General features: G+C 30.9%; 14 non-coding genes across 14 annotated transcripts; all 14 read right to left on the reverse strand.

The window, feature by feature from the left end:
- Nucleotides 1-11,211: 11,211 nt before the first annotated feature.
- LOC127089809 (small nucleolar RNA Z279/snoR105/snoR108) lies at nt 11,212-11,315 on the reverse strand. The gene has a single exon (XR_007791362.1). It is a non-coding gene; the product is annotated as a small nucleolar RNA Z279/snoR105/snoR108 (small nucleolar RNA).
- A 1,279-nt stretch (nt 11,316-12,594) lies between these two features.
- LOC127089919 (small nucleolar RNA Z279/snoR105/snoR108) lies at nt 12,595-12,698 on the reverse strand. Its single transcript, XR_007791468.1, has one exon. It is a non-coding gene; the product is annotated as a small nucleolar RNA Z279/snoR105/snoR108 (small nucleolar RNA).
- A 923-nt stretch (nt 12,699-13,621) lies between these two features.
- Nucleotides 13,622-13,724, reverse strand: LOC127089778 (small nucleolar RNA Z279/snoR105/snoR108). The gene has a single exon (XR_007791332.1). It is a non-coding gene; the product is annotated as a small nucleolar RNA Z279/snoR105/snoR108 (small nucleolar RNA).
- A 1,286-nt stretch (nt 13,725-15,010) lies between these two features.
- On the reverse strand, nt 15,011-15,114 carry LOC127089910 (small nucleolar RNA Z279/snoR105/snoR108). Its single transcript, XR_007791459.1, has one exon. It is a non-coding gene; the product is annotated as a small nucleolar RNA Z279/snoR105/snoR108 (small nucleolar RNA).
- Nucleotides 15,115-16,035: 921 nt separating this feature from the next.
- LOC127089779 (small nucleolar RNA Z279/snoR105/snoR108) lies at nt 16,036-16,138 on the reverse strand. The gene has a single exon (XR_007791333.1). It is a non-coding gene; the product is annotated as a small nucleolar RNA Z279/snoR105/snoR108 (small nucleolar RNA).
- Nucleotides 16,139-17,422: 1,284 nt separating this feature from the next.
- LOC127089923 (small nucleolar RNA Z279/snoR105/snoR108) lies at nt 17,423-17,526 on the reverse strand. The gene has a single exon (XR_007791472.1). It is a non-coding gene; the product is annotated as a small nucleolar RNA Z279/snoR105/snoR108 (small nucleolar RNA).
- Nucleotides 17,527-18,448: 922 nt separating this feature from the next.
- Nucleotides 18,449-18,551, reverse strand: LOC127089911 (small nucleolar RNA Z279/snoR105/snoR108). Its single transcript, XR_007791460.1, has one exon. It is a non-coding gene; the product is annotated as a small nucleolar RNA Z279/snoR105/snoR108 (small nucleolar RNA).
- A 925-nt stretch (nt 18,552-19,476) lies between these two features.
- LOC127089782 (small nucleolar RNA Z279/snoR105/snoR108) lies at nt 19,477-19,579 on the reverse strand. Its single transcript, XR_007791336.1, has one exon. It is a non-coding gene; the product is annotated as a small nucleolar RNA Z279/snoR105/snoR108 (small nucleolar RNA).
- A 927-nt stretch (nt 19,580-20,506) lies between these two features.
- LOC127089920 (small nucleolar RNA Z279/snoR105/snoR108) lies at nt 20,507-20,610 on the reverse strand. Its single transcript, XR_007791469.1, has one exon. It is a non-coding gene; the product is annotated as a small nucleolar RNA Z279/snoR105/snoR108 (small nucleolar RNA).
- Nucleotides 20,611-21,532: 922 nt separating this feature from the next.
- LOC127089783 (small nucleolar RNA Z279/snoR105/snoR108) lies at nt 21,533-21,635 on the reverse strand. The gene has a single exon (XR_007791337.1). It is a non-coding gene; the product is annotated as a small nucleolar RNA Z279/snoR105/snoR108 (small nucleolar RNA).
- Nucleotides 21,636-22,923: 1,288 nt separating this feature from the next.
- LOC127089922 (small nucleolar RNA Z279/snoR105/snoR108) lies at nt 22,924-23,027 on the reverse strand. Its single transcript, XR_007791471.1, has one exon. It is a non-coding gene; the product is annotated as a small nucleolar RNA Z279/snoR105/snoR108 (small nucleolar RNA).
- Nucleotides 23,028-23,947: 920 nt separating this feature from the next.
- LOC127089784 (small nucleolar RNA Z279/snoR105/snoR108) lies at nt 23,948-24,050 on the reverse strand. Its single transcript, XR_007791338.1, has one exon. It is a non-coding gene; the product is annotated as a small nucleolar RNA Z279/snoR105/snoR108 (small nucleolar RNA).
- A 1,291-nt stretch (nt 24,051-25,341) lies between these two features.
- Nucleotides 25,342-25,445, reverse strand: LOC127089935 (small nucleolar RNA Z279/snoR105/snoR108). Its single transcript, XR_007791483.1, has one exon. It is a non-coding gene; the product is annotated as a small nucleolar RNA Z279/snoR105/snoR108 (small nucleolar RNA).
- A 924-nt stretch (nt 25,446-26,369) lies between these two features.
- LOC127089785 (small nucleolar RNA Z279/snoR105/snoR108) lies at nt 26,370-26,472 on the reverse strand. Its single transcript, XR_007791339.1, has one exon. It is a non-coding gene; the product is annotated as a small nucleolar RNA Z279/snoR105/snoR108 (small nucleolar RNA).
- Nucleotides 26,473-27,362: the final 890 nt, after the last annotated feature.

A 27,362-nucleotide genomic window follows, 5' to 3' on the forward strand; every position in this document is an offset into this window, starting at 1 on the left:
CATTACCACTCTCAGGGAGTTTACATCTAAGGCTATGAATCCAAATGAATCAATCAATTTCATACCATGACCAACCACTTCACACCTTATCAATATCTATACCACATACCTATCTAATCTCTTCCAAATCACCGCTTAGTAGGTCTCTTCCAAGTCTGTTCCGTACAGTTATTCATAATCATAATAGTGGTAGTTCCCAAACTCGCTTAAATTGAGCATGGTCTACCAGGTTGGTTTTCCCACGCGTCTGACTTCCATGAACTCTCTACAGATGACCAACTATGCACTACACCTTCGGAAATCCCAATTTTAAAACTACCAATCTGACTTATGGTAACTTGTAACTCCATCCTCGATTTGTACATCCACAACGGTACACTTATGACATTTAAGACATCCTTAGCTCCAACACGGTGTGAATGTTTATACTCCGCGACTAACCAACCAACCAAATACTTCTCAAGAAGATAAATAACAACCAGATTTCCAATAAGCCAATATTACTCTTTCAATCCAAATAAAATGCACTTAAGATGAACCTCATCATTGCCACACACTTATGATTGAAATTTTCTTCTAAACCAATACCTACTACACACTGCATCATACCGGGGTTACTTGTCTCTATAACTTCCCACGAATAATCCTCATGCCTCCCAATCAACTCTTGCAACATAAAATATTCCACATTCTACACTTAGTCCACATGCTCCAGCTTAGCTTATCTTTTGTTGGCTATCATCAACTAAACTTCTTAGAATACAAGACTCACTGCTCAAAGAAATGTATGTTACTTTACATCCATCTCAAGACAAGGAATCCATTACACTTACTTGTGACCATAATACTGCTATCACATACTTCTCTTAACACCAAGGTTTAACTTCCTCTATTCCACTATGTAACACCCCAGACTGCTTTCAGGATTATCAACTAACCCCACAAATCAACACGGGCCTTTTTCAACATGTTTTGTCCTCACTCGCACGCTTTTCAGGAAACTTCCCAGAAGGTCACCCATCCCAATACTACTCCAAGTCAAGCACGCTTAACTATGGAGTTCTTATTGATTAGGATACCGAAAAGAAGATGTATCTTGTTGATATATGTAGTACCAATTAATCCTTATAAGCCTTCTTTCAACCATGTAGTCTCATACCTGCACAGCCTTAGGATCCCTCTCATTCCGATGTGAATTCGGTTTTTCCCCTAGAAGCTGCTAGGAGTGTCTCATTGCCATGCATCATGCATCGACAGCCACTCCATCGCCCTCGGATGTTACATGTAACCACTCTTCGGCCTCTCCGACCTCGGGTGTTACACACTACATACTCTAGAAATCCTTGATGTGAACAATCATCAACTACACGCCCATAACTTTGTCTTAATGAATCTTAATGGTCCCATTGTGCCTCTATCTAAAATGTGCCCCATTACAACAGTTGTATTGCAACATCCACACTACTTCCGCACTCGGTGTTCACTTGTCTCCCTATGGTAATTCTCTCCGTTCCAATTACAAAAACCATTCTACTAGAAGTCCTTAAATCCAACTTAATTGCTCTTATTCTCAACCAGTTCTCATACAACCAAAACCCACTGGAGCTTTTTATTACTATATAATGTGCGCTATCTGCCTCCAACACAAACTCTTATAATTGATCTTTAGATAACTCAACATTCCATAATGGTCTCTTACTAACACTGAACCGCTGACGAGCTATCTCAAATCCGATTTCCCTTCTAAAACTGAACATACTTGGTTTATCTTCTAACCTCTATTTGGTCCATACATGTTTCACTTGGAATAGGCAACCATGTCCTCAAGTCTCTTCTTAGACTTCACCACTACCTTAGGCTCCCAACAAAACTAAACGTCCTTATCCCTCAAGTCTTCAACCACTTGCAAGGTACCATTCCAAATACATATATATATTCCATTAAGTACTCTCGTTCTTCCAAAATATTTTAGTGGCCTTAGAAACTGAAACACTGATACACTACCTCACTTCCAAACCTTATGACATATGCGTAACATAACCATCCTTTCTACTTTACCATACATAAATATTCACAATACTATTCCATATTAGTGAGTATATCTTACTCCACTAACAATTCACACCTTTCTCAAAGCTCTGACAATTCATCCAATAGAGATCCTCAACTTCTCAACTCTGTTACCACCGCAGAATCGCTTGGATGATACACTACTCTTCAATTCCATAATACCCAAATCACAACGCCTTTGAAACTTCAACTGGACCATCTGGTTCTCCTTACTTTCTAACTCTTGGCTTGAGCCTATTCTCAAAGCGCAAGTTCAACCCACACTTCAGAGTCCTCGTGGTCGCTCAACCATGATCCTACCTACCATGCACATAGCATTAGGTTGATCAGGCCCAATACTATATACAGTGATATTAAGAATCATGTTGGCTAAACACACATATGAGGCAGGAATAGATTTACTTATGATGTTTCAAGGCTAGGTCGAGAATCGACCTGCTCTGATACCAACTGTAACAACCCGTATAATATATATCTAGAATAATATCATACAAGTGTTAAATCTTGGTACTGTCACAACATAAGTGCCTAATGGCATCAATATATATACATGTCCAAACTAAGACATCACTGGAACATGTTATACAATAATGCCTAAACAATAAAAAATCTAAGAACTATGTACAATATCTTCATTGCACACAACTCCACAGCGGAAGATTATAATGAACAACAATCCTTGAAACATCCATAACAGTTTCTCTTAGATCCAACCTGTAAAGAATACCTGAAAAATAACAACAATAATGGGATGAGATAATAATCTCAGTGAGTTCTCCTATCCTATAGGTCCACTCGGCTCTACAGGGTTCTAATCAATATTCAACTCATATCCAACTCAAGTCAACAAGGGAACGAAGACTTGAGCGATGGGGAAACTATCTCGCAATTGTATGGCAACATGCATCTGAGTTCTCATAACTCAACCACGATCATTATTCAGATTCACGCAACATCGATCCCCAACCGGACCTACGTCTAGGCCAAGGCTTGGTTCACGCATGTCCGTATGATTCGACTTTCACGGTGGATATCAGGTTCCCCTATGGGACTCTAACCCACTTTTAAGAACCATCACTCGTATGGGACTCTAACCCACTTTGAGTATCTTTCACCGTATGGGACTCTAACCCACTTAGGTGTCCACCTTTCCCCCATGTCCGCCATGGTTGGGGCTCAAACCCAATTGAGGCTCGAATCATTGGTCCCACATCCCAATGCTTACACGTCTAAGCATACCAATAGAGATGTGTACCATCACAGAAAACACACATTCTGAATACATGATCGGTTTCGCAAATCATTGGTTCCACGAACCATAACAAATTCATAAATCACAGGTGACTTCATTCACCATAATACACAAATAATAATATGGCATGTTCCATATAATGCGTCGCATTCTCAATCATGGTAACAATTCGTCCACGACCTCACATAAGCGTCGTACGAATGAATACCGTATTCTCATACATGTATCTCACATGTTCCATAACCTAGATTGTCTTTCTAAGTTATTAATCAAATTATTCTTCTAGGTTTCCTCACTCATCTTTGTAAGGTTTTTAATCGTGTTATTTCACCTTCCACATAACAACAATATTTAATTTCATCATGATAAAATTCATGGCATCTATAAATCACATACTATTTTATAACATGGAACAGTAATAATAGTCTTTTACGTTATCTTTAGTCATGTTATTTCACAATCAACCATATCAACCATGTTTAACACCCATCATAAATATAATTCATTTAATTTGTAAGATACATAATATACTATAATATGATATCATAATAATAGCCTTTTTCATTATCTTACTAATGCATCCGTCCGCATCCAAAACGGAATTATAACGCTCAATTAATTCATTAATCTATCTTAATCAAGATTTAGATTAATATTTATTCATTGCATAAGCATTCAACAACAACCTCTCTAGCCTAGTGGTAAGGCATGTACAGTTCAAAGGAGGTCCTGGGTTCGAACCCCACAGCAGACAAATTCTGCACAAATAGAAGATTGAATTCTGTTTCAGTGTTAACCGGTTAACCTAAACCGTTAACCGGTTAACCACTCACGAAATTGCCCAGAAGGTGAATTTTGCTGCGCGTTAATCGGTTAAAAATTCCAATTTCCATGAATTCTCTCAATAACTCCTCTTTTATTTTCCTTTCCATATACCATTTTTACCTACTATTTTCACATAACTTGATTTTTCAACAACAACCAACATAATATCAACACATAGCATGGATAGGGCACAATTCACACAAACCCTAACCCCACAAATATAGATTATTTTCCCCCAATGCTAAAACTATCTAAGAACTCACCTAGTAGAAGAAGAAGATGAAGTTGGTGAAGATGAGATGATGATGGTGCTTCCATGGTTTCTTCCTCTTCTTCTCCATGAGTTCTCTTCTTCTCCTCTTCTTCCTCTTTCTCTTCCTTCTTTTCCTCTTTTCCTCTTTTTCTCCTCTTCCCTTTCTTTCTTTTCTTTCTGATAATTCTCATTCTCTCTTCTTCTATTCTTATCCTTTCTTCTTTTCTTTTCCACCACACATACTACATTACATATATAATATATAATATCAAGTAATAATAAAATATCTCGCTTGATATTTTATCTTCCAGCACCCATTGACCAATTATTAATGTTACCAAAATGTCCTCTCTTGTACTTATTAATATTGGTCTGTCTCTCTTATTAATAATTAATATCTTCAGAGTTCACCGGTTACTCTATTGGTCCCAATTGACAACATTTAGAGCACATAGGAGCTCCAATCGTTACAAATGATAATAGATAATTTACATAGGAACTCAATTGATCTGAACTGACAACTAATTGAGCATTTAAAGGAATATGGAATATTACATTCTCCCCCCCTTAAATTGAAATTCGCCCCCGAATTTCCTTCACTCAACAAACAAACAAACCTTGAATCAACATCTTAGACCAACACTTGACCTCTCTTCAATTCCAAGTCTCTGACATGCTCATTCTTCTAACTTGTATTTGCTATCAAATTTCCTTTTTTCATGAACTCCCAAAACTTCTTGATTTCCATCACAATCTCATTCTGATATTGGATTAACAATTAAACTTGCTCTCACTTAATTCCTCTTATATACCGCTCAATCCTCAGTGGGTAACTTTCTTCCCGGAAACCACGACTTCCCTTCCTTGCACTAAGTTACACAAAACATAATTACAACATCACATCTGGACTCGGTTAATCAATACTCATTAATTCTTCATAAGAAAATTTATTGATTCCCTGACCACAAACAATATTGACTACTCTTTTCTTATTATTCCTTCAACAAATGCGACAACTTTGTAATCCATTTATTGACAATCTCATAAACTTCACTTGATTTATTACTGTATGCTACAAGCCCTTACTCCTACTGCTTCACTTCTCTCGTACTACTCCAATGAGATAGAACCATTAGCACGAGATTGTCTTACTCTCATCCTTACCTCCATTCTTACGAGTTACTATCTCCCTGATCCCCATAGACTTGATTGAGCTCTTTCATCCATCACCTTCCATTGTGATACTCTGATCCCAATAGTGGAACACTCGGGATTCCTAGGCACTGCTGGTTAGATGACAGTCTACATAGAAACACAATTATCCTCCAGAGTGCCTACCGTCCAAAATGGTACTAAAACCTTACCAACTTCCATTAGTAGAATAACTTCCTTCATGACTCACTAAAGTTCAGAATAAGACCAACACTCTACAGAAGCTAGGTATCCAGGATTACATTGCTACAACCATGAAATGTAGAACATCTAAGTTCATCATGTGTTCGATGTAGCTAAACCAAACCAGTTTGACAACGTCTGGTTCTGGTTACTATATTCCATATCAAATCCTCTCATAGGGTTTTGATCCACTCAAGATTTCTCCCGACACATAATCTCGGCCAATAACAAAGTAACACCGTCAAGGAACTTTAAATTATCAACAAAACACCACTTCTAAGGAACTTAAGCAATCTAGAACATAACTATGAGTGTCCATACATCTCGTAGAGTCACACAAAATATTCCATACACATCTAGAGATAACATTTCACTTGTATCCAAAATCATTCATCTCAATCATTCTGTCCCATCTTCCATAACCTTAGCTCATGCTCTTACTAACATACCATCCGAGTTACATGTTTAACCGTAGGAATAACTGATTCTCGTTCCTCCTGGGAAGTATAACTCATGAATCCTTCCGATAGGGTAGAGTATCATCGTACACATCCATTACCACTCTCAGGGAGTTTACATCTAAGGCTATGAATCCAAATGAATCAACCAATTTCATACCATGACCAACCACTTCACACCTTATCAATATCTATACCACATACCTATCTAATCTCTTCCAAATCACCGCTTAGTAGGTCTCTTCCAAGTCTGTTCCGTACAGTTATTCATAATCATAATAGTGGTAGTTCCCAAACTCGCTTAAATTGAGCATGGTCTACCAGGTTGGTTTTCCCACGCGTCTGACTTCCATGAACTCTCTACAGATGACCAACTATGCACTACACCTTCGGAAATCCCAATTTTAAAACTACCAATCTGACTTATGGTAACTTGTAACTCCATCCTCGATTTGTACATCCACAACGGTACACTTATGACATTTAAGACATCCTTAGCTCCAACACGGTGTGAATGTTTATACTCCGCGACTAACCAACCAACCAAATACTTCTCAAGAAGATAAATAACAACCAGATTTCCAATAAGCCAATATTACTCTTTCAATCCAAATAAAATGCACTTAAGATGAACCTCATCATTGCCACACACTTATGATTGAAATTTTCTTCTAAACCAATACCTACTACACACTGCATCATACCGGGTTACTTGTCTCTATAACTTCCCACGAATAATCCTCATGCCTCCCAATCAACTCTTGCAACATAAAATATTCCACATTCTACACTTAGTCCACATGCTCCAGCTTAGCTTATCTTTTGTTGGCTATCATCAACTAAACTTCTTAGAATACAAGACTCACTGCTCAAAGAAATGTATGTTACTTTACATCCATCTCAAGACAAGGAATCCATTACACTTACTTGTGACCATAATACTGCTATCACATACTTCTCTTAACACCAAGGTTTAACTTCCTCTATTCCACTATGTAACACCCCAGACTGCTTTCAGGATTATCAACTAACCCCACAAATCAACACGGGCCTTTTTCAACATGTTTTGTCCTCACTCGCACGCTTTTCAGGAAACTTCCCAGAAGGTCACCCATCCCAATACTACTCCAAGTCAAGCACGCTTAACTATGGAGTTCTTATTGATTAGGATACCGAAAAGAAGATGTATCTTGTTGATATATGTAGTACCAATTAATCCTTATAAGCCTTCTTTCAACCATGTAGTCTCATACCTGCACAGCCTTAGGATCCCTCTCATTCCGATGTGAATTCGGTTTTTTTCCCTAGAAGCTGCTAGGAGTGTCTCATTGTCATGCATCATGCATCGACAGCCACTCCATCGCCCTCGGATGTTACATGTAACCACTCTTCGGCCTCTCCGACCTCGGGTGTTACACACTACATACTCTAGAAATCCTTGATGTGAACAATCATCAACTACACGCCCATAACTTTGTCTTAATGAATCTTAATGGTCCCATTGTGCCTCTATCTAAAATGTGCCCCATTACAACAGTTGTATTGCAACATCCACACTACTTCCGCACTCGGTGTTCACTTGTCTCCCTATGGTAATTCTCTCCGTTCCAATTACAAAAACCATTCTACTAGAAGTCCTTAAATCCAACTTAATTGCTCTTATTCTCAACCAGTTCTCATACAACCAAAACCCACTGGAGCTTTTTATTACTATATAATGTGCGCTATCTGCCTCCAACACAAACTCTTATAATTGATCTTTAGATAACTCAACATTCCATAATGGTCTCTTACTAACACTGAACCGCTGACGAGCTATCTCAAATCCGATTTCCCTTCTAAAACTGAACATACTTGGTTTATCTTCTAACCTCTATTTGGTCCATACATGTTTCACTTGGAATAGGCAACCATGTCCTCGAGTCTCTTCTTAGACTTCACCACTACCTTAGGCTCCCAACAAAACTAAACGTCCTTATCCCTCAAGTCTTCAACCACTTGCAAGGTACCATTCCAAATACATATATATATTCCATTAAGTACTCTCGTTCTTCCAAATATTTTAGTGGCCTTAGAAACTGAAACACTGATACACTACCTCACTTCCAAACCTTATGACATATGCGTAACATAACCATCCTTTCTACTTTACCATACATAAATATTCACAATACTATTCCATATTAGTGAGTATATCTTACTCCACTAACAATTCACACCTTTCTCAAAGCTCTGACAATTCATCCAATAGAGATCCTCAACTTCTCAACTCTGTTACCACCGCAGAATCGCTTGGATGATACACTACTCTTCAATTCCATAATACCCAAATCACAACGCCTTTGAAACTTCAACTGGACCATCTGGTTCTCCTTACTTTCTCAACTCTTGGCTTGAGCCTATTCTCAAAGCGCAAGTTCAACCCACACTTCAGAGTCCTCGTGGTCGCTCAACCATGATCCTACCTACCATGCACATAGCATTAGGTTGATCAGGCCCAATACTATATACAGTGATATTAAGAATCATGTTGGCTAAACACACATATGAGGCAGGAATAGATTTACTTATGATGTTTCAAGGCTAGGTCGAGAATCGACCTGCTCTGATACCAACTGTAACAACCCGTATAATATATATCTAGAATAATATCATACAAGTGTTAAATCTTGGTACTGTCACAACATAAGTGCCTAATGGCATCAATATATATACATGTCCAAACTAAGACATCACTGGAACATGTTATACAATAATGCCTAAACAATAAAAAATCTAAGAACTATGTACAATATCTTCATTGCACACAACTCCACAGCGGAAGATTATAATGAACAACAACCCTTGAAACATCCATAACAGTTTCTCTTAGATCCAACCTGTAAAGAATACCTGAAAAATAACAACAATAATGGGATGAGATAATAATCTCAGTGAGTTCTCCTATCCTATAGGTCCACTCGGCTCTACAGGGTTCTAATCAATATTCAACTCATATCCAACTCAAGTCAACAAGGGAACGAAGACTTGAGCGATGGGGAAACTATCTCGCAATTGTATGGCAACATGCATCTGAGTTCTCTAAACTCAACCACGATCATTATTCAGATTCACGCAACATCGATCCCCAACCGACCTACGTCTAGGCCAAGGCTTGGTTCACGCATGTCCGTATGATTCGACTTTCACGGTGGATATCAGGTTCCCCTATGGGACTCTAACCCACTTTTAAGAACCATCACTCGTATGGGACTCTAACCCACTTTAGTATCTTTCACCGTATGGGACTCTAACCCACTTAGGTGTCCACCTTTCCCCCATGTCCGCCATGGTTGGGGCTCAAACCCAATTGAGGCTCGAATCATTGGTCCCACATCCCAATGCTTACACTCCATTCTTACGAGTTACTATCTCCCTGATCCCCATAGACTTGATTGAGCTCTTTCATCCATCACCTCCATTGTGATACTCTGATCCCAATAGTGGAACACTCGGGATTCCTAGGCACTGCTGGTTAGATGACAGTCTACATAGAAACACAATTATCCTCCAGAGTGCCTACCGTCCAAAATGGTACTAAAACCATACCAACTTCCATTAGTAGAATAACTTCCTTCATGACTCACTAAAGTTCAGAATAAGACCAACACTCTACAGAAGCTAGGTATCCAGGATTACATTGCTACAACCATGAAACGTAGAACATCTAAGTTCATCATGTGTTCGATGTAGCTAAACCAAACCAGTTTGACAACGTCTGGTTCTGGTTACTATATTCCATATCAAATCCTCTCATAGGGTTTTGATCCACTCAAGATTTCTCCCGACACATAATCTCGGCCAATAACAAAGTAACACCGTCAAGGAACTTTAAATTATCAACAAAACACCACTTCTAAGGAACTTAAGCAATCTAGAACATAACTATGAGTGTCCATACATCTCGTAGAGTCACACAAAATATTCCATACACATCTAGAGATAACATTTCACTTGTATCCAAAATCATTCATCTCAATCATTCTGTCCCATCTTCCATAACCTTAGCTCATGCTCTTACTAACACTGAAATCTATTATTCTTTTAGAGGTCATGTATTTCTATATCTCCATATCTTCGATGTGGGACTAATATAAAGCAAATGTTTTTTGTTTACAACACTGAATTTCATGTAGCAATAAGTTACAACACCACTTCCAATTTATTATGCGGCTCAATGTTGCATTAGTTTAGCTGAAGATTAAAGTGATCTATCAATCGCTTTGGGTTCTATCTCATGGACGAGATTTGACTTAATGTATTTTATCTTTTTCTTTTCTGAATCTTGTACTCGAATGCCGTCTCATTTTCATGGGATGTTATAAGAAATAAAACTTATGGATAATAAACTTAAGTAAATGTAAATTTTATAGAAACTAAAATATCATTTAATCTTATATATGTATTAAATTCAATCTTCAAATATCTTTAAATTAATGGCTCCACATTTTTAAGATAGACATAAAGGTGTTTTACATATGGGGTGGACCAACATGTCTGTATATATTGATGTATATGAATCATTGAATATATTAGGCATTAGAGGTATTTAGTACTTCATCATATTTATTGATAATTATAGTAGATATGGTTATGTGTATTTAATGATACACAAATCTAAATCCTTTGAAAAGTTCAATCAATTGGACATGAATATTAATATCATTCGAGGAGATCAAGATGGTGATTATTAAAAAACTAATTTAGTTATCTAAATATCCAATTTTTGGTGCTTATTAATTTTTTTAATATTAAACAGTAAATTTTTTGATGTAAAAAGTTGACTTTTTTTTAACATTTACAACAAATTTTAAAAATATTTAATAAGAAAATAAACAAATGGAATAAATTACATAAAATGAAATTCAAAAGTAACAAAAAATTTTATAATTAGAATTTCCCTTTAGGTTTGGACTATAGAGATCAAATTGGTCAAAGAGAGTGCCCAATTGTCGTAACCAGGCTTGGGGGCAGACACCTAACTCGCAAATTTAATGCGAGATTAGACCACTCATCATATCTCATTACTGCTTGAAGAATCATTGATTAATATCACTATAATCTACTATTCTTATACCGGTCATGTATTTCTATATCTAGATCTTCGATGTGGGACTGATATAATGCAAATGTTTTTTGTTTACAACACTGAATTCCATGTAATAAAACGTTTCAACACAATTTCCAATTTATTGTGTGGCTCAATTTTGCATCAGTTTTGCTGCAGATTCAAGTGATCTATCAATCGCATGGGGTTATATCTCATGGATGAGATTTGGCTTAATGTATTTTATCTTTTTCTTTTCTGAATCTTGTAGTCGAAAGTCATCTCATTTTCATGGGATGTTTTAAGAAATAAAACTTATGGATAATAAGCTTAAAATAATGTAAATTTTAGAGAAACTAAAATTTCATTTAATCTTATGTTATGTATTAAATTTAATCTCAAATATCTTTAAATTAATGGCTCCTCTTTTGAAGATAGAGATAAGGTGTTTTACATATGTGTGGACCAACATATCTGTAAATATTGATGTATGTAAATCATTGAATACATTAGGCATATGAGGTATTAGTACTTCATCATATTTATGGATGATTATAATAGATATAGTTATGCGTATTCAATGATACACAAATCTAAATCCTTTGAAAAGTTCAAGAAGTTTAAAATGAAGAAAAAAATCAGTTGGACATGAATATTTAAATCATTCGACCTGCTCAAGGTGGTGAATATTTAAAAAATAGTTTAACTCTCTAAATATCCAATTTTTGGTGTTATTAAATTTTTTTTATATTAAACAAATAAATTATTCATGTAAAAATTTGGCATTTTTTTAACATTTATAATAAATTTTAAAAATATTTAATAGAAAAATAAACACATGGCATACATTAGGCATTAGAGGTATTTAGGACTTTATCATATTTATTTATAATTGTAGTAGATATGGTTCTGTGTATTTAATGATACACAAATCTAAATCTTTTGAAAAGTTCAAGAAATTAAAAATGAAGAACAAAATCAATTGGACATGAATATTTAAATCATTCGAGCAGATCAAGGGGGTGAATATGAAAAAAATAATTTAGTTTTTAAATATTTAATTTTGGTGCTTATAATTTTTGTTTTATATTAAACAGTAAATTTGTCTTGTAAAAAGTTTTGCATTTTTAAACATTTACAATAAATTTAAAATATTTTATAAGAAAATAAACAAATGGAGTAAATTAGATAAAATTAAATTCAAAACCAATAAAACATTTTATAACTAGAGTTACCTCTTTAGGTTTGAACTATAGAGATCAGATTGGTCAAAGGAGAGTGCCCAATTGTCGTAACCAGGCTTGGGGCAGACACGTAACTCGCATATTTAATGCAAGACTAGACAACTCATCATATATCATTACTGAAGAATCATTGATTAATAACACTGTAATCTATTATTCTTATAGAGGTCATGTATTTCTATATCTCCATATCTTCGATGTGGGACTAATATAAAGCAAATGTTTTTTGTTTACAACACTGAATTTCATGTAGCAATAAGTTACAACACAACTTCCAATTTTATTATGCGGCTCAATGTTGCATTAGTTTAGCTGAAGATTCAGTGATCTATCAATCGCTTTGGGTTCTATCTCATGGACGAGATTTGACTTAATGTATTTTATCTTTTTCTTTTCTGAATCTTGTACTCGAATGCCGTCTCATTTTCATGGGATGTTATAAGAAATAAAACTTATGGATAATAAACTTAAGTAAATGTAAATTTTATAGAAACTAAAATATCATTTAATCTTATATATGTATTAAATTCAATCTTCAAATATCTTTAAATTAATGGCTCCACATTTTTAAGATAGACATAAGGGTGTTTTACATATGGGTGGACCATCATGTCTGTATATATTGATGTATGTGAATCATTGAATATATTAGGCATTAGAGGTATTTAGTACTTCATCATATTTATTGATAATTATAGTAGATATGGTTATGTGTATTTAATGATACACAAATCTAAATCCTTTGAAAAGTTCAATCAATTGGACATGAATATTAATATCATTCGAGGAGATCAAGATGGTGATTATTAAAAAACTAATTTAGTTATCTAAATATCCAATTTTTGGTGCTTATTAATTTTTTTAATATTAAACAGTAAATTTTTTGATGTAAAAAGTTTGACTTTTTCTTAACATTTAAAACAAATTTTAAAAATATTTAATAAGAAAATAAACAAATGGAATAAATTACATAAAATGAAATTCAAAAGTAACAAAAAATTTTATAATTAGAATTATCCCCTTTAGGTTTGGACTATAGAGATCAAATTGGTCAAAGAGAGTGCCCAATTGTCGTAACCAGGCTTGGGGCAGACACCTAACTCGCAAATTTAATGCGAGATTAGACCACTCATCATATCTCATTACTGCTAGAAGAATCATTGATTAATATCACTATAATCTACTATTCTTATACCGGTCATGTATTTCTATATCTCTAGATCTTCGATGTGGGACTGATATAATGCAAATGTTTTTTGTTTACAACACTGAATTCCATGTAATAAAACATTTCAACACAATTTCCAATTTATTGTGTGGCTCAATTTTGCATCAGTTTTGCTGCAGATTCAAGTGATCTATCAATCGCATGGGGTTATATCTCATGGATGAGATTTGGCTTAATGTATTTTATCTTTTCTTTTCTGAATCTTGTAGTCGAAAGTCATCTCATTTTCATGGGATGTTTTAAGAAATAAAACTTATGGATAATAAGCTTAAATAAATGTAAATTTTAGAGAAACTAAAATTTCATTTAATCTTATGTTATGTATTAAATTTAATCTTCAAATATCTTTAAATTAATGGCTCCTCTTTTGAAGATAGAGATAAGGGTGTTTTACATATGTGTGGACCAACATATCTGTAAATATTGATGTATGTAAATCATTGAATACATTAGGCATAAGAGGTATTTAGTACTTCATCATATTTATTGATGATTATTATAGATATAGTTATGCGTATTCAATGATACACAAATCTAAATCCTTTGAAAAGTTCAAGAAGTTTAAAATGAAGAAAAAAATCAGTTGGACATGAATATTTAAATCATTCGACCTGCTCAAGGTGGTGAATATTTAAAAAATAGTTTAACTCTCTAAATATCCAATTTTTGGTGTTTTTAATTTTTTTATATTAAACAAATAAATTATTCATGTAAAAATTTGGCATTTTTTTAACATTTATAATAAATTTTAAAAATATTTAATAGAAAAATAAACACATGGCATACATTAGGCATTAGAGGTATTTAGGACTTTATCATATTTATTTATAATTATAGTAGATATGGTTCTGTGTATTTAATGATACACAAATCTAAATCTTTTGAAAAGTTCAAGAAATTAAAAATGAAGAACAAAATCAATTGGACATGAATATTTAAATCATTCGAGCAGATCAAGGGGGTGAATATGAAAAAAAAATATTTAGTTTTTTAAATATTAATTTTTGGTGCTTATTATTTTTGTTTTATATTAAACAGTAAATTTGTCATGTAAAAAGTTTTGCATTTTTTAAACATTTACAATAAATTTAAAAAATATTTTATAAGAAAATAAACAAATGGAGTAAATTAGATAAAATTAAATTCAAAACCAATAAAACATTTTATAACTAGAATTACCTCTTTAGGTTTGAACTATAGAGATCAGATTGGTCAAAGGAGAGTGCCCAATTGTCGTAACCAGGCTTGGGGCAGACACATAACTCGCATATTTAATGCAAGACTAGACAACTCATCATATATCATTACTGAAGAATCATTGATTAATAACATTGTAATCTATTATTCTTATAGAGGTCATGTATTTCTATATCTCCATATCTTCGATGTGGGACTAATATAAAGCAAATGTTTTTTGTTTACAACACTGAATTTCATGTAGCAATAAGTTACAACACAACTTCCAATTTTATTATGTGGCTCAATGTTGCATTAGTTTAGCTGAAGATTCAAGTGATCTATCAATCGCTTTGGGTTCTATCTCATGGACGAGATTTGACTTAATGTATTTTATCTTTTTCTTTTCTGAATCTTGTACTCGAATGCCGTCTCATTTTCATGGGATGTTATAAGAAATAAAACTTATGGATAATAAACTTAAGTAAATGTAAATTTTATAGAAACTAAAATATCATTTAATCTTATATATGTATTAAATTCAATCTTCAAATATCTTTAAATTAATGGCTCCACATTTTAAGATAGACATAAGGGTGTTTTACATATGGGTGGACCATCATGTCTGTATATATTGATGTAGGTGAATCATTGAATATATTAGGCATTAGAGGTATTTAGTACTTCATCATATTTATTGATAATTATAGTAGATATGGTTATGTGTATTTAATGATACACAAATCTAAATCCTTTGAAAAGTTCAATCAATTGGACATGAATATTAATATCATTCGAGGAGATCAAGATGGTGATTATTAAAAAACTAATTTAGTTTTCTAAATATCCAATTTTTGGTGCTTATTAATTTTTTTATATTAAACAGTAAATTTTTCCATGTAAAATGTTTGACTTTTTTTAACATTTACAACAAATTTTAAAAATATTTAATAAGAAAATAAACACATGGAATAAATTACATAAAATGAAATTCAAAAGTAAGAAAAAATTTTATAATTAGAATTATCCCCTTTAGGTTTGGACAATAGAGATCAAATTGGTCAAAGAGAGTGCCCAATTGTCGTAACCAGGCTTGGGGCAGACACCTAACTCGCAAATTTAATGCGAGATTAGACCACTCATCATATCTCATTACTGCTTCAAGAATCATTGATTAATATCACTATAATCTACTATTCTTATACCGGTCATGTATTTCTATATCTCTAGATCTTCGATGTGGGACTGATATAATGCAAATGTTTTTGTTTACAACACTGAATTCCATGTAATAAAACGTTTCAGCACAATTTCCAATTTTATTGTGTGGCTCAATTTTGCATCAGTTTAGCTGCAGATTCAAGTGATCTATCAATCGCATGGGGTTATATCTCATGGATGAGATTTGGCTTAATGTATTTTATCTTTTTCTTTCTGAATCTTGTAGTCGAAAGTCATCTCATTTTCATGGGATGTTTTAAGAAATAAAACTTATGGATAATAAGCTTAAATAAATGTAAATTTTAGAGAAACTAAAATTTCATTTAATCTTATGTTATGTATTAAATTTAATCTTCAAATATCTTTAAATTAATGGCTCCTCTTTTGAAGATAGAGATAAGGGTGTTTTCATATGTGTGGACCAACATATCTGTAAATATTGATGTATGTAAATCATTGAATACATTAGGCATAAGAGGTATTTAGTACTTCATCATATTGTTGATGATTATAATAGATATAGTTATGCGTATTCAATGATACACAAATCTAAATCCTTTGAAAAGTTCAAGAAGTTTAAAATGAAGAAAAAAATCAATTGGACATGAATATTTAAATCATTCGACCTGATCAAGGTGGTGAATATTTAAAAAATAGTTTAACTCTCTAAATATCCAATTTTGGTGTTTATTAATTTTTTTTATATTAAACAAATAAATTATTCATGTAAAAATTTGGCATTTTTTTAACATTTATAATCAATTTTAAAAATTTAATAGAAAAATAAACACATGGCATACATTAGGCATTAGAGGTATTTAGGACTTTCTCATATTTATTTATAAATATAGTAGATATGGTTTTGTGTATTTAATGATACACAAATCTAAATCTTTTGAAAAGTTCAAGAAATTAAAAATGAAGAACAAAATCAATTGGACATGAATATTTAAATCATTCGAGCAGATCAAGGGGGTGAATATGAAAAAAAAAATTTAGATTTTTAAATATTTAATTTTTGGTGCTTATTAATTTTTGTTTTATATTAAACAGTAAATTTGTCATGTCAAAAGTTTTGCATTTTTTAAACATTTACAATAAATTTAAAAAATATTTTATAAGAAAATAAACAAATGGAGTAAATTAGATAAAATTAAATTCAAAACCAATAAAACATTTTATAACTAGAATTACATCTTTAGGTTTGAACTATAGAGATCAAATTGGTCAAAGGAGAGTGCCCAATTGTCGTAACCAGGCTTGGGGCAGACACGCAACTCACATATTTAATGCAAGACTAGACAACTCATCATATATCATTACTGAAGAATCATTGATTAATAACACTGTAATCTATTATTCTTATAGAGGTCATGTATTTCTATATCTCCATATCTTCGATGTGGGACTAATATAAAGCAAATGTTTTTTGTTTACAACACTGAATTTCATGTAGCAATAAGTTACAACACCACTTCCAATTTATTATGCGGCTCAATGTTGCATTAGTTTAGCTGAAGATTCAAGTGATCTATCAATCGCTTTGGGTTCTATCTCATGGACGAGATTTGACTTAATGTATTTTATCTTTTTCTTTTCTGAATCTTGTACTCGAATGCCGTCTCATTTTCATGGGATGTTATAAGAAATAAAACTTATGGATAATAAACTTAAGTAAATGTAAATTTTATAGAAACTAAAATATCATTTAATCTTATATATGTATCAAATTCAATCTTCAAATATCTTTAAATTAATGGCTCCACAGTTTTAAGATAGACATAAGGGTGTTTTACATATGGGTGGACCATCATGTCTGTATATATTGATGTATGTGAATCATTGAATATATTAGGCATTAGAGGTATTTAGTACTTCATCATATTTATTGATAATTATAGTAGATATGTTATGTGTATTTAATGATACACAAATCCAAATCCTTTGAAAAGTTCAATCAATTGGACATGAATATTAATATCATTCGAGGAGATCAAGATGGTGATTATTAAAAAACTAATTTAGTTTTCTAAATATCCAATTTTTGGTGCTTATTAATTTTTTTAATATTAAACAGTAAATTTTTTGATGTAAAAAGTTTGACTTTTTTTTAACATTTACAATAAATTTTAAAAATATTTAATAAGAAAATAAACACATGGAATAAATTACATAAAATCAAATTCAAAAATAACAAAACATTTTATAATTAGAATTATCCCCTTTAGGTTTGGACTATAGAGATCAAATTGGTCAAAGAGAGTGCCCAATTGTCGTAACCAGGCTTGGGGCAGACACCTAACTCGCATATTTAATGCAAGACTAGACAACTCATCATATATCATTACTGAAGAATCATTGATTAATAACACTGTAATCTATTATTCTTATAGAGGTCATGTATTTCTATATCTCCATATCTTCGATGTGGGACTAATATAAAGCAAATGTTTTTTGTTTACAACACTGAATTTCATGTAGCAATAAGTTACAACACAACTTCCAATTTTATTATGTGGCTCAAGGTTGCATTAGTTTAGCTGAAGATTCATGTGATCTATCAATCGCTTTGGGTTCTATCTCATGGACGAGATTTGACTTAATGTATTTTATCTTTTTCTTTTCTGAATCTTGTACTCGAATGCCGTCTCATTTTCATGGGATGTTATAAGAAATAAAACTTATGGATAATAAACTTAAGTAAATGTAAATTTTATAGAAACTAAAATATCATTTAATCTTATATATGTATCAAATTCAATCTTCAAATATCTTTAAATTAATGGCTCCACATTTTTAAGATAGACATAAGGGTGTTTTACATATGGGTGGACCATCATGTCTGTATATATTGATGTATGTGAATCATTGAATATATTAGGCATTAGAGGTATTTAGTACTTCATCATATTTATTGATAATTATAGTAGATATGTTATGTGTATTTAATGATACACAAATCTAAATCCTTTGAAAAGTATTCAATCAATTGGACATGAATATTAATATCATTCGAGGAGATCAAGATGGTGATTATTAAAAAACTAATTTAGTTTTCTAAATATCCAATTTTTGGTGCTTATTAATTTTTTTAATATTAAACAGTAAATTGTTTGATGTAAAAAGTTTGACTTTTTTTTAACATTTACAATAAATTTTACAAATACTTAATAAGAAAATAAACACATGGAATAAATTACATAAAATCAAATTCAAAAATAACAAAACATTTTATAATTAGAATTATCCCCTTTAGGTTTGGACTATAGAGATCAAATTGGTCAAAGAGAGTGCCCAATTGTCGTAACCAGGCTTGGGGCAGACACCTAACTCGCAAATTTAATGCGAGATAAGACCACTCATCATATCTCATTACTGCTTGAAGAATCATTGATTAATATCACTATAATCTACTATTCTTATACCGGTCATGTATTTCTATATCTCTAGATCTTCGATGTGGGACTGATATAATGCAAATGTTTTTTGTTTACAACACTGAATTCCATGTAATAACATGTTTCAACACAACTTCCAATTTTATTGTGTGGCTCAATTTTGCATCAGTTTAGCTGCAGATTCAAGTGATCTATCAATCGCATGGGGTTATATCTCATGGATGAGATTTGGCTTAATGTATTTTATCTTTTTCTTTTCTGAATCTTGTAGTCGAAAGTCATCTCATTTTCATGGGATGTTGTGAGAAATAAAACTTATGGATAATAAGCTTAAATAAATGTAAATTTTAGAGAAACTAAAATTTCATTTAATCTTATGTTATGTATTAAATTTAATCTTCAAATATCTTTAAATTAATGGCTCTTCTTTTGAAGATAGAGATAAGGGTGTTTTACATATGTGTGGACCAACATATCTGTAAATATTGATGTATGTAAATCATTGAATACATTAGGCATAAGAGGTATTTAGTACTTCATCATATTTATTGATGATTATAATAGATATAGTTATGCGTATTCAATGATACACAAATCTAAATCCTTTGAAAAGTTCAATCAATTGGACATGAATATTTAAATCATTCGAGCAGATCAAGGGGTGAATATGAAAAAAAATAATTTAGTTTTTTAAATATTTAATTTTTGGTGCTTATTATTTTTGTTTTATATTAAACAGTAAATTTGTCATGTAAAAAGTTTTGCATTTTTTAAACATTTACAATAAATTTAAAAAATATTTTATAAGAAAATAAACAAATGGAGTAAATTAGATAAAATTAAATTCAAAACCAATAAAATATTTTATAACTAGAATTACCTCTTTAGGTTTGAACTATAGAGATCAGATTGGTCAAAGGAGAGTGCCCAATTGTCGTAACCAGGCTTGGGGCAGACACGTAACTCGCATATTTAATGCAAGACTAGACAACTCATCATATATCATTACTGAAGAATCATTGATTAATAACACTGTAATCTATTATTCTTATAGAGGTCATGTATTTCTATATCTCCATATCTTCGATGTGGGACTAATATAAAGCAAATGTTTTTTGTTTACAACACTGAATTTCATGTAGCAATAAGTTACAACACAACTTCCAATTTTATTATGTGGCTCAAGGTTGCATTAGTTTAGCTGAAGATTCATGTGATCTATCAATCGCTTTGGGTCCTATCTCATGGACGAGATTTGACTTAATGTATTTTATCTTTTTCTTTTCTGAATCTTGTACTCGAATGCCGTCTCATTTCATGGGATGTTATAAGAAATAAAACTTATGGATAATAAACTTAAGTAAATGTAAATTTTATAGAAACTAAAATATCATTTAATCTTATATATGTATCAAATTCAATCTTCAAATATCTTTAAATTAATGGCTCCACATTTTTAAGATAGACATAAGGGTGTTTTACATATGGGTGGACCATCATGTCTGTATATATTGATGTATGTGAATCATTGAATATATTAGGCATTAGAGGTATTTAGTACTTCATCATATTTATTGATAATTATAGTAGATATGTTATGTGTATTTAATGATACACAAATCTAAATCCTTTGAAAAGTTCAATCAATTGGACATGAATATTAATATCATTCGAGGAGATCAAGATGGTGATTATTAAAAAACTAATTTAGTTTTCTAAATATCCAATTTTTGGTGCTTATTAATTTTTTTAATATTAAACAGTAAATTGTTTGATGTAAAAAGTTTGACTTTTTTTTAACATTTACAATAAATTTTACAAATACTTAATAAGAAAATAAACACATGGAATAAATTACATAAAATCAAATTCAAAAATAACAAAACATTTTATAATTAGAATTATCCCCTTTAGGTTTGGACTATAGAGATCAAATTGGTCAAAGAGAGTGCCCAATTGTCGTAACCAGGCTTGGGGCAGACACCTAACTCGCAAATTTAATGCGAGATAAGACCACTCATCATATCTCATTACTGCTTGAAGAATCATTGATTAATATCACTATAATCTACTATTCTTATACCGGTCATGTATTTCTATATCTCTAGATCTTCGATGTGGGACTGATATAATGCAAATGTTTTTTGTTTACAACACTGAATTCCATGTAATAACATGTTTCAACACAACTTCCAATTTTATTGTGTGGCTCAATTTTGCATCAGTTTAGCTGCAGATTCAAGTGATCTATCAATCGCATGGGGTTATATCTCATGGATGAGATTTGGCTTAATGTATTTTATCTTTTTCTTTTCTGAATCTTGTAGTCGAAAGTCATCTCATTTTCATGGGATGTTGTAAGAAATAAAACTTATGGATAATAAGCTTAAATAAATGTAAATTTTAGAGAAACTAAAATTTCATTTAATCTTATGTTATGTATTAAATTAATCTTCAAATATCTTTAAATTAATGGCTCTTCTTTTGAAGATAGAGATAAGGGTGTTTTACATATGTGTGGACCAACATATCTGTAAATATTGATGTATGTAAATCATTGAATACATTAGGCATAAGAGGTATTTAGTACTTCATCATATTTATTGATGATTATAATAGATATAGTTATGCGTATTCAATGATACACAAATCTAAATCCTTTGAAAAGTTCAAGAAGTTTAAAATGAAGAAAAAAATCAATTGGACATGAAATTTAAATCATTCGACCTGCTCAAGGTGGTGAATATTTAAAAAATAGTTTAACTCTCTAAATATCCAATTTTGGTGTTTATTAATTTTTTTTATATTAAACAAATAAATTATTCATGTAAAAATTTGGCATTTTTTTAAGATTTATAATAAATTTTAAAATATTTAATAGAAAAATAAACACATGGCATACATTAGGCATTAGAGGTATTTAGGACTTTATCATATTTATTTATAATTATAGTAGATATGGTTCTGTGTATTTAATGATACACAAATCTAAATCTTTTGAAAAGTTCAAGAAATTAAAAATGAAGAACAAAATCAATTGGACATGAATATTTAAATCATTCGAGCAGATCAAGGGGGTGAATATGAAAAAAAATAATTTAGTTTTTTAAATATTTAATTTTTGGTGCTTATTAATTTTTGTTTTATATTAAACAGTAAATTTGTCATGTAAAAAGTTTTGCATTTTTTAAACATTTACAATAAATTTAAAAAATATTTTATAAGAAAATAAACAAATGGAGTAAATTAGATAAAATTAAATTCAAAACCAATAAAATATTTTATAACTAGAATTACCTCTTTAGGTTTGAACTATAGAGATCAGATTGGTCAAAGGAGAGTGCCCAATTGTCGTAACCAGGCTTGGGGCAGACACGTAACTCGCATATTTAATGCAAGACTAGACAACTCATCATATATCATTACTGAAGAATCATTGATTAATAACACTGTAATCTATTATTCTTATAGAGGTCATGTATTTCTATATCTCCATATCTTCGATGTGGGACTAATATAAAGCAAATGTTTTTTGTTTACAACACTGAATTTCATGTAGCAATAAGTTACAACACAACTTCCAATTTTATTATGTGGCTCAAGGTTGCATTAGTTTAGCTGAAGATTCATGTGATCTATCAATCGCTTTGGGTCCTATCTCATGGACGAGATTTGACTTAATGTATTTTATCTTTTTCTTTTCTGAATCTTGTACTCGAATGCCGTCTCATTTCATGGGATGTTATAAGAAATAAAACTTATGGATAATAAACTTAAGTAAATGTAAATTTTATAGAAACTAAAATATCATTTAATCTTATATATGTATCAAATTCAATCTTCAAATATCTTTAAATTAATGGCTCCACATTTTTAAGATAGACATAAGGGTGTTTTACATATGGGTGGACCATCATGTCTGTATATATTGATGTATGTGAATCATTGAATATATTAGGCATTAGAGGTATTTAGTACTTCATCATATTTATTGATAATTATAGTAGATATGTTATGTGTATTTAATGATACACAAATCTAAATCCTTTGAAAAGTTCAATCAATTGGACATGAATATTAATATCATTCGAGGAGATCAAGATGGTGATTATTAAAAAACTAATTTAGTTTTCTAAATATCCAATTTTGGTGCTTATTAATTTTTTAATATTAAACAGTAAATTGTTTGATGTAAAAAGTTTGACTTTTTTTTAACATTTACAATAAATTTTACAAATACTTAATAAGAAAATAAACACATGGAATAAATTACATAAAATCAAATTCAAAAATAACAAAACATTTTATAATTAGAATTATCCCCTTTAGGTTTGGACTATAGAGATCAAATTGGTCAAAGAGAGTGCCCAATTGTCGTAACCAGGCTTGGGGCAGACACCTAACTCGCAAATTTAATGCGAGATAAGACCACTCATCATATCTCATTACTGCTTGAAGAATCATTGATTAATATCACTATAATCTACTATTCTTATACCGGTCATGTATTTCTATATCTCTAGATCTTCGATGTGGGACTGATATAATGCAAATGTTTTTTGTTTACAACACTGAATTCCATGTAATAACATGTTTCAACACAACTTCCAATTTTATTGTGTGGCTCAATTTTGCATCAGTTTAGCTGCAGATTCAAGTGATCTATCAATCGCATGGGGTTATATCTCATGGATGAGATTTGGCTTAATGTATTTTATCTTTTTCTTTTCTGAATCTTGTAGTCGAAAGTCATCTCATTTTCATGGGATGTTGTAAGAAATAAAACTTATGGATAATAAGCTTAAATAAATGTAAATTTTAGAGAAACTAAAATTTCATTTAATCTTATGTTATGTATTAAATTTAATCTTCAAATATCTTTAAATTAATGGCTCTTCTTTTGAAGATAGAGATAAGGGTGTTTTACATATGTGTGGACCAACATATCTGTAAATATTGATGTATGTAAATCATTGAATACATTAGGCATAAGAGGTATTTAGTACTTCATCATATTTATTGATGATTATAATAGATATAGTTATGCGTATTCAATGATACACAAATCTAAATCCTTTGAAAAGTTCAAGAAGTTTAAAATGAAGAAAAAAATCAATTGGACATGAAATTTAAATCATTCGACCTGCTCAAGGTGGTGAATATTTAAAAAATAGTTTAACTCTCTAAATATCCAATTTTTGGTGTTTATTAATTTTTTTTATATTAAACAAATAAATTATTCATGTAAAAATTTGGCATTTTTTTAAGATTTATAATAAATTTTAAAAATATTTAATAGAAAAATAAACACATGGCATACATTAGGCATTAGAGGTATTTAGGACTTTATCATATTTATTTATAATTATAGTAGATATGGTTCTGTGTATTTAATGATACACAAATCTAAATCGTTTGAAAAGTTCAAGAAATTAAAAATGAAGAACAAAATCAATTGGACATGAATATTTAAATCATTCGAGCAGATCAAGGGGGTGAATATGAAAAAAAATAATTTAGTTTTTTAAATATTTAATTTTTGGTGCTTATTAATTTTTGTTTTATATTAAACAGTAAATTTGTCATGTAAAAAGTTTTGCATTTTTTAAACATTTACAATAAATTTAAAAAATATTTTATAAGAAAATAAACAAATGGAGTAAATTAGATAAAATTAAATTCAAAACCAATAAAACATTTTATAACTAGAATTACCTCTTTAGGTTTGAACTATAGAGATCAGATTGGTCAAAGGAGAGTGCCCAATTGTCGTAACCAGGCTTGGGGCAGACACGTAACTCACATATTTAATGCAAGACTAGACAACTCATCATATATCATTACTGAAGAATCATTGATTAATAACACTGTAATCTATTATTCTTATAGAGGTCATGTATTTCTATATCTCCATATCTTCGATGTGGGACTAATATAAAGCAAATGTTTTTTGTTTACAACACTGAATTTCTTGTAGCAATAAGTTACAACACAACTTCCAATTTTATTATGCGGCTCAATGTTGCATTAGTTTAGCTGAAGATTCAAGTGATCTATCAATCGCTTTGGGTTCTATCTCATGGACGAGATTTGACTTAATGTATTTTATCTTTTTCTTTTCTGAATCTTGTACTCGAATGCCGTCTCATTTTCATGGGATGTTATAAGAAATAAAACTTATGGATAATAAACTTAAGTAAATGTAAATTTTATAGAAACTAAAATATCATTTAATCTTATATATGTATTAAATTCAATCTTCAAATATCTTTAAATTAATGGCTCCACATTTTTAAGATAGACATAAGGGTGTTTTACATATGGGTGGACCATCATGTCTGTATATATTGATGTATGTGAATCATTGAATATATTAGGCATTAGAGGTATTTAGTACTTCATCATATTTATTGATAATTATAGTAGATATGGTTATGTGTATTTAATGATACACAAATCTAAATCCTTTGAAAAGTTCAATCAATTGGACATGAATATTAATATCATTCGAGGAGATCAAGATGGTGATTATTAAAAAACTAATTTAGTTTTCTAAATATCCAATTTTTGGTGCTTATTAATTTTTTTAATATTAAACAGTAAATTTTTTGATGTAAAAAGTTTGACTTTTTTTTAACATTTACAATAAATTTTAAAAATATTTAATAAGAAAATAAACACATGGAATAAATTACATAAATTAAAATTCAAAAATAACAAAACATTTTATAATTAGAATTATCCCCTTTAGGTTTGGACTATAGAGATCAAATTGGTCAAAGAGAGTGCCCAATTGTCGTAACCAGGCTTGGGGCAGACACCTAACTCGCAAATTTAATGCGAGATAAGACCACTCATCATATCTCATTACTGCTTGAAGAATCATTGATTAATATCACTATAATCTACTATTCTTATACCGGTCATGTATTTCTATATCTCTAGATCTTCGATGTGGGACTGATATAATGCAAATGTTTTTTGTTTACAACACTGAATTCCATGTAATAACATGTTTTAACACAACTTCCAGTTTTATTGTGTGGCTCAATTTTGCATCAATTTAGCTGCAGATTCAAGTGATCTATCAATCGCATGGGGTTATATCTCATGGATGAGATTTGGCTTAATGTATTTTATCTTTTTCTTTTCTGAATCTTGTAGTCGAAAGTCATCTCATTTTCATGGGATGTTTTAAGAAATAAAACTTATGGATAATAAGCTTAAATAAATGTAAATTTTAGAGAAACTAAAATTTCATTTAATCTTATGTTATGTATTAAATTTAATCTTCAAATATCTTTAAATTAATGGCTCCTCTTTTGAAGATAGAGATAAGGGTGTTTTACATATGTGTGGACCAACATATCTGTAAATATTGATGTATGTAAATCATTGAATACATTAGGCATAAGAGGTATTTAGTACTTCATCATATTTATTGATGATTATAATAGATATAGTTATGCGTATTCAATGATACACAAATCTAAATCCTTTGAAAAGTTCAAGAAGTTTAAAATGAAGAAAAAAATCAATTGGACATGAATATTTAAATCATTCGACCTGCTCAAGGTGGTGAATATTTAAAAAATAGTTTAACTCTCTAAATATCCAAATTTTGGATTTTATTAAAAAAAAATTATATTAAACAAATAAATTATTCATGTAAAAATTTGGCATTTTTTTAACATTTATAATAAATTTTAAAAATATTTAATAGAAAAATAAACACATGGCATACATTAGGCATTAG

The sequence above is a fragment of the Lathyrus oleraceus genome, chromosome 5 (assembly GCF_024323335.1).
Source record: "Lathyrus oleraceus cultivar Zhongwan6 chromosome 5, CAAS_Psat_ZW6_1.0, whole genome shotgun sequence".
NCBI lineage: Eukaryota > Viridiplantae > Streptophyta > Magnoliopsida > Fabales > Fabaceae > Lathyrus > Lathyrus oleraceus.